The sequence below is a fragment of the Cucurbita pepo genome, chromosome 9 (assembly GCF_057944985.1).
Source record: "Cucurbita pepo subsp. pepo isolate OVF chromosome 9, ASM5794498v1, whole genome shotgun sequence".
NCBI lineage: Eukaryota > Viridiplantae > Streptophyta > Magnoliopsida > Cucurbitales > Cucurbitaceae > Cucurbita > Cucurbita pepo.
The window spans coordinates 7,320,394-7,327,996 of NC_141806.1; the positions used below are offsets into that span (position 1 = coordinate 7,320,394).

Consider the following 7,603-nt stretch of genomic DNA (forward strand, 5'->3'; position numbering starts at 1 on the left):
AATGCGGTTAAATATATCATCTCTATTTAGCGCATATTCCCTAATTTGAATTCGAACACTTCGAACTCATTCGTTACACTATTTTATGGTTTAGTCCGATATGAGCTAGCAGGGGACCTAATGGACCTAAAGATCATGGGTTCCAACGATCCAAGATTAACCGACTAAACTCATTAACCTTGTTAACCAACATTCGTTAACTACTAGGACACTCCACTATAGCCTAGTAGTTGCACTCCCCTCACTATAGATATATTTTTGTCCATTTGATATAACCATGATTAGTAAGTCGATCCGTCACAGGTTGTTCATAACTAGAGCTAGGTCAATTTACCGTTTTACCCCTAAAGTTACTTCTTGTTCCTTATGTTCCACTTATCCTCTAATGAACAATTGGTTTGTGGTCCAACTAGTAAATCGAATCCCTCTCAGTCCAATGAGAGTGTGGAGCCCCTTGATCAAGACCTAGAGTTAGTACTTAAGGGAACAATCTCTCTCCTATCCCTAAAAGTGGGTAGGAGTGGATTCCATCTTGCACCCTATGTCTCCAGCTATTCACCCAGTCTTACCCTTGAAATGGGAGGCTTATTGAGTCTGCGAGCTCGAGCCACTCTCACCCATGAAAATCTAAGGATAATTTTGAATAAACAGGAGTTCATGGTTAGCTCAGGGTTAAGATCGAGTTACCTAGGTCATCAAATGAAAAAATCAGTCTCAATAGTAAACGACATTATAAAGTGAGAGTGATTTTCTTCATGGTCCGATCTTATGCAATACTCATTGCATAGACCGCCCCCACTCACATGTCTCCACATGTATAATTTAGTGGTCACATTGTTTATATCATATACAAAAGTGGGCTGCATCCATAGTGTCCCCAGGATAAGGTACTTAGCCTTATTATCCCTATACTATAGATCATTTTGACTATATACTTAAACTTGATCCACTCTTATGTCTCTACATATAGTTCAAGTAATCATGTTATAGTTAGAGTGTTCTTAGTTTATTGGATTTAGATTAATAATCGTAAAATTTACTTTATTCAATAACAATCTTTACTAATAAACATCAACACTAACTTTATTGAAAATAGAATATGTTTTTGTTTACAAACTATGAGTTTTAGGACATAAAACCTAACAACACATTGATGTGAGGTTTCTTTTCTTGCGTGATTTGACCAGAGATGGAGTTATTGAGCTGAAGCATTGTGTCACACAGGAACAAGTTGCAGATATTATGACAAAACCACTAAAGCTGATGCGTTCATAAAACTAAATGAGTTAATGTGGGTATGTGTGTAGTAACACGAGTAAACTGAAGGCATCCATGCAATCAGTTTAGGGGAGAAATTGTTAAAGATGGTCATACTATACCTTTTCTCTACAGTTGGAATGACTACCATTTATTTAGGAAGTCCATTCCGGTAAGAATGTTAGGACCACTAGATTAATTAGTCTGTTTAAATGTGAGGACGACTAAATTTAGGATGTCCACCCTAGAAATGGTACAACCATTAAATTAAATGTTAAGACCACTAAATTTAGGATGTCCACTCCTAAGAAGGGTAGAACCATTAAGCCTTTGTTAGTTTGCAAGGAGGCTATAAAAGCATTTGTTAGTTTAGTTTGTAAGGAAGCTATAAAAACCTTTGCTAGTTTGTAAGGAGGCTATAAAAACGTTTGCTAGTTTGTAAGGAGGCTATAAAAGCGTTTGTAAGTTGATTTGTTTGATAATGCAATTGCTTTCGGTTTTTTAGTTTGTGTATGTTTACAACATAATATGATATCATATTTTACACTACTACCTACAATCTCATGTATGTACCTCGGATAGAAAAGGAGAATTAATAAGAGAAGATAAACATGAACAAGGACCTCTTACACCCTAAGTGAGAATTATACCACTAGACCAAATGCCCACTTATGACAAAAAGAATTTTATTTAATACATCATTATTTCATTCATTTATTTGATTTGGATATTAATGAAATCCATGTGCAAATAGTATTATCAATTTTCGATGCAAAGTTTGATTATTTTAAAATTATTTATACGAATAGGTGTAATAACATTAAGGATTAGAAAAAAAATAGTTGAAGTTATTACATAATGTAAGTTTTAGTTTGATAGTTTCAGTTTAGTCACACATTTGAACACAAAAGTAAAACTATTGAATGTTAAGATTTGGATAGACAATGTCAATTTATTAAAATCTATATTTTTTAGTTTCTAAGCGGTTTCTATTGCTTCTTATTAAGACATTTATAGTTACTCCTCTACTTATCACGAGCCTTATTCGCCCTCCACCTAAGCTGTGCAGGAAAGGCCCAAAGCCAATCTTAGGGAACTGTGAAGATTCATTGGGTCTTTCTATCCCGGTGCAGGTAGTCTGCATCTTCACAGACATGTCTATTTCACCCAGCCTCTCTCCGAGACAGTGCCTAGATCGTTACGCCTTTCGTGCGGGTCGGAACTTACCCGATAAAGAATTTTGCTACGTTAGGACTGTTATAGTTACGGCCGTCATTCACTGGGGCTTCGGTCGCCAGGTCTCCTGTCATCAGGTCACCAATTTCCTTGACCTTCCGGCACTGGGCAGGCGTCAGCCCCCATACATGGTCTTACGACTTTGTGGAGACTTGTATTTTTGGTAAATAGTCGCCCGGGCCTGGTCACTGCGACCCTCTTTGTGAGAAGGCACCCTTTTTCTCGAAGTTACGAGGCTATTTTGCTGAGTTCCTTAGAGAGAGTTGTCTCGCACCCTTAGGTATTCTTTTTACCTACCCACTACTTATAGTCTCATATGTCCAAATTCTTTTTATGTAGGTTGGGTAGAAGTATATGAAGAAAGTGGATGATTAGATGTTGTATATTAGATTTGTGAAAACTATTGGGCACTAATTTATGTTATCGAATCGCACAAAAATTATATTTTTTATTAAAATAAATCTTATCCTGCGAACGGAGAATGTTAGATATTTATTCATATAGTTCCAATTTATTAAATGCATTAGTGCATCCATAAAAAATGGGTAGAATAGCTTCTTGGGAAAAAATCATTTAAAGCAAATGCCTTTAAAGGGAAAAAACCGTTGATGTTATTTTCAAGTTAGCATGTAGGCTAACAGTAGTTGATACAATGTCTATAAAGCTTCCACTTTCCTTTCAACTCCCGTGTGGAACCATAGAGTTAGGCATGATCATTTGATAGTTTATTTGATCGCCCTACTCATTGGATCTGTCTTATAGGAGGGCATTGATCATGTGAGTTGTCATTGATTTCCAAAGTAGCATATAGAAGGTCGTGGGTTTGAATCCCATTGTGGTTGACTAAAATGTTCGACCTTCATTTAGAGAACACATATCCTCACTAAAGTCCCTTCAAATATTCATAAAAATGTTTACTCCAGTTATGGTTTTTTAACCTTGTATCATAATATAGGAAAATAAATAAATAAATAAATAAAAAATAAAAAATAAAACTTGTAAATCATATGGTGTCATGATCCAGTTGGTTATCACGTTAGTTTAACACATTTGAGGTGTTTACCATCAACAAAGAAGAACCGAAGGAAAAACGACAAAACTTGGCCCAAACACACAAACAAACCTGGCCCAATCTGTGCGTGCTCCCACCTACAACCCACGACCCAAACACACCCTTGGCCCAAGCCTCAAACACACATCCACTACCTACTATGCCCCACGCGTCAACCCCTGGCCTGCAACAAAAACCTCCTCGACTCAGTCGACTTAAACGGCTCGGCTTCGCGGCTCAGAACTCGCTCCTTCGACTGGATAAAGGAAAAATGAGCAAATTCTCACCGTTTTCACCATTTCAAAGCTGACTTTGACCTTGTTTTAGGCAAAAGGTCTAAGATAAGGGTAAATTTCTCAATAGATCGGCTAAGACCAACTAAGTAAGTGGACCTATCATCATTTGGTTATAATATGAGATGACTATTTTAATAGAAAAGGACAACTTATTTTAATAGAAAAGGACAACTGATGATAATTGGAGCAATTTAGAGGAATGGGAGCGAACGTACTCAGGTTAAGAAAAATGTCGGCTAAGGCGAACCAAGTAAGTGGTGTATGTTAAACATAGAATAGATCATATCTGTATATACTAAGATAATCTAGTGATTTACTAGTTTGTTACCAAATCTATGATTTACTGATTTGTTACCAAATCTATGATTTACTGATTTGTTACCAAATCTATGATTTCATAGTTTTGTTACCAAATCTATGATTTCATAGTTTTGTTACCAAATCTATGATTTCATAGTTTTGTTACCAAATCTATGATTTCATAGTTTGTTACTAAATCTATGATTTAGAATGTAATCTTCATTATACGCATCTATAAATATATGAGGTCGTGACCCTAGGTCATAGTGCCATTCAACCTAACATGGTATCAGAGCCAAGGTTTATTTTTTAAATGTCTACCATATCTTCTTCCTCCTCTCCATCCACCATCTCCAACACCGTCTCAACTACCATGGCGACCTTTGGTCCAATCCCTCTACACCATGCTGTCACAATTCGTCTAACCAAAAACAACTTCATCATATGGCGCGCCCAGCTCCTCCCTTACCTATGGAGTACGAAGCTTATGGGCTACCTTGATGGCACAAATGCCGCACCTGCCAAGCTGGTCCCTTCCTCAACTGCTGCTGGTGCTGAACTGGTCTCTAATCCGGCCTATAATCAGTGGTATGATCAGGATCAACAGGTCCTTAGCGGCCTTCTCTCCTCCATGTCTGAGGAGATTCTTCACAATGTGGTTGCCACTACTACGTCCAAGGAGGCGTGGGATACCCTGCAGCGGATGTTTTCATCGTCAACTCGTGCTCGCACTACTCAGATTCGTGTTGAGCTCGCCACGTCCAAGAAACGAGATCAATCTGCTACAAATTATTTTCGCAAGATCAAAGGGCTGGCCACCGAGCTTGCTGCTGCCGGCTCTGCCTTGCAGGATGATGATGTGTTCGCGTATCTTCTCGCTGGTCTTGGCGCTGACTATGATCCCTTCGTCACCTCAATGACTACCAAGAGTGAAGCCCTCACGCTTGATGATGTGTTTGCACATCTAATGACGTATGAAGCTCGCCAACTACAACACCAGGCTGAACTTCAGTTAAATCTGGGATCTTCTGCCTATTATACTGGTCGTGCTGAACTTCAGTTAAATCTTGGATCTTCTGCCAATTATGCTAGTCGTGGTGGTCAGCAGAAGAATCGTGGGCGTAGGGATCGTGGTCGTGGTCGTTCTCAAGGTTATGCACCCTCTCGTCCTGCTGGTGATCGTCGTGGCCCTTCTGCTCGTCCTTCCTGCCAGATCTGCGGCAAAGTGGGGCATACTGCTATCCGCTGCTGGCATAGGATGGATGAGTCCTATCAAGATGAACCTTCTTCTGCTCCTCCTACGGCACTGGCAGCTACTTCCTCTTACAAGATTGACCCAAATTGGTACAGCGACACAGGCGCTACGGATCATATCACCAGTGACCTGGATCGTCTCGTTGTGCGTGAACGTTATCATGGAGTTGAACAAGTTCAAGTCGGCAATGGAGTAGGTTTGCGTGTTTTGCATACTAGTCATTCTCTAATTAATACTGCTACTCGTCCTCTTGCATTGCGTAATATTTTGCATATGCCTGAAATTTCCAAACATCTTCTTTCCGTTCATAAATTTTCTCGTGATAATGACGTATTTTTTGAATTCCATCATTGGCACTTTTCTATAAAGGATCAACGGTCGAGGAAAAGTCTCCTAAATGGGAGGTGTGAATCTGATCTTTATCCTATTAAGTCATCCGATGTCGATGATCTCAAGCACGCCTTGGTGAGCAGATCTACTACTCACGCCCAATGGCATGCACGTCTTGGACATCCTTCATCTCAAGTAGTAAAATCAATTTTGCGTCTCAATAATATTTCATGTGCTAGTGAGTCATCTTTGTCAGTTTGTAATGCGTGTCAGTTAGCAAAAAGTCATCAATTACCATATACTAGTTCTTCCCATAGGTCTTCGTCACCTTTGGAACTTATTTTTTCGGATGTTTGGGGCCCTGCACCTCCATCTATTGGAGGTTTTAAATATTATATTAGTTTCATTGATGATTTCAGTAAATTTTCGTGGATCTATTTGATGCATGATCGTACAGAAGCTCCTCGTATATTTTTGCAATTCCAAGCTCATGTTGAGCGCCTCCTAGATATTAAAATCAAGTGGGTCCAATCTGATTGGGGTGGAGAATATCAGAAAATTCATAACATAGTTTTTCGTTCCCTTGGAATTGCTCATCGTGTTTCGTGCCCTCACACACATCAACAAAATTGGTCTGCTGAACGCAAGCACCGTCATATTGTCGAAACTGGCCTAGCCCTTCTAGCTCATGCTCATGTACCTATTAAATTTTGGAACGACGGGTTTCTTACAGCCACATATCTCATCAATCGGCTTCCTACTCATGTCATCGATAAAAAAATGCCCCTTAAAGCTTCTTTTTCATACCCCACCAAATTACTCCTTATTAAAAAAATTTGGGTGTGCTTGTTGGCCTCATCTTCGTCCTCATAACAAACAAAAGCTCTCTTTTCGACTAAAGGAATGTGTCTTTCTAGGCTACAGTTCTTTAGATAAAGGGTATAAGTGTCTTGACACCGATTCTGGTCGTGTCTATATGTCTAGAGACGTCATATTTGATGAAAATGTTTTTCCATTCAAGAGAGCCCCACCTAATTCTTCCCCAATCATGCAGTCGACGCATAATGCCCCTGATTTGTGCACCTTGCATTTGGGTAATAGCAGTACTAATTTGGAGAATAATCACATGCATATGTCTGGGCCTACTAACTCTTTGGATGCAGAAAATTTGGTGTCTACATCAGCTTCGAAATTGCCACAGCAATCCTCTGCGTCGCTGCCATGCAAATCGACGTTGGTTGTTCCGCCAATGATTGAGGCCTTGGCTTCTCCGCCAGCAGATGATATTGCGCAATGTCCGGTCGAATCCTCGGCCGCTGGTCAACCAACTACTGTAGCATCGGTTGCTCCCCTCGCAACGGCTGATACGGCTGTCCCCTCAAATGTGGATCCTGCACCTACTACTCATCCGTATGGTACTCGATTGAAGCACAATATCAAGAAACCCAAGGTGCGTACAGATGGAACAGTAACATATCTTGTAGCTCGGTCTTCTGCCTCTGAACCTACTTCACATATTACTGCTATGGAGCATCCCCTCTGGCGTCCGGCAATGAATGATGAATTTCAGGCACTTCAAAAAAATAAGACATGGCACTTAGTTCCTCCTCGTGCTGGTCTTAACGTTATTGATTGTAAATGGGTTTTCAAACTCAAGCAAAAGCCAGATGGCTCTATTGATCGCTACAAAGCACGTCTGGTTGCTAAAGGTTTTAAACAGCAGTATGGCGTTGATTATGATGATACCTTTAGTCCAGTTGTTAAGCCCACTACCATTCGTCTCTTATTATCTCTTGCTATTTCTCGTGGTTGGGCTATTCGGCAGTTTGATATTCAAAATGCTTTTCTTCATGGCTTTCTTAATGAAGATGTTTATAT

General features: G+C 39.7%; 1 long non-coding RNA gene and 1 other non-coding gene across 2 annotated transcripts; both read left to right on the forward strand.

The window, feature by feature from the left end:
* The first annotated feature begins 1,539 nt into the window (after nt 1–1,539).
* LOC147791219 (uncharacterized) lies at nt 1,540–2,992 on the forward strand. The gene is made up of 2 exons (XR_015422545.1): nt 1,540–1,718; nt 2,391–2,992. It is a non-coding gene; the product is annotated as an uncharacterized LOC147791219 (long non-coding RNA).
* A 1,989-nt stretch (nt 2,993–4,981) lies between these two features.
* On the forward strand, nt 4,982–5,121 carry LOC111783745 (small nucleolar RNA Z247). Its single transcript, XR_002813426.2, has one exon. It is a non-coding gene; the product is annotated as a small nucleolar RNA Z247 (small nucleolar RNA).
* The last annotated feature ends 2,482 nt before the right edge of the window (nt 5,122–7,603 follow it).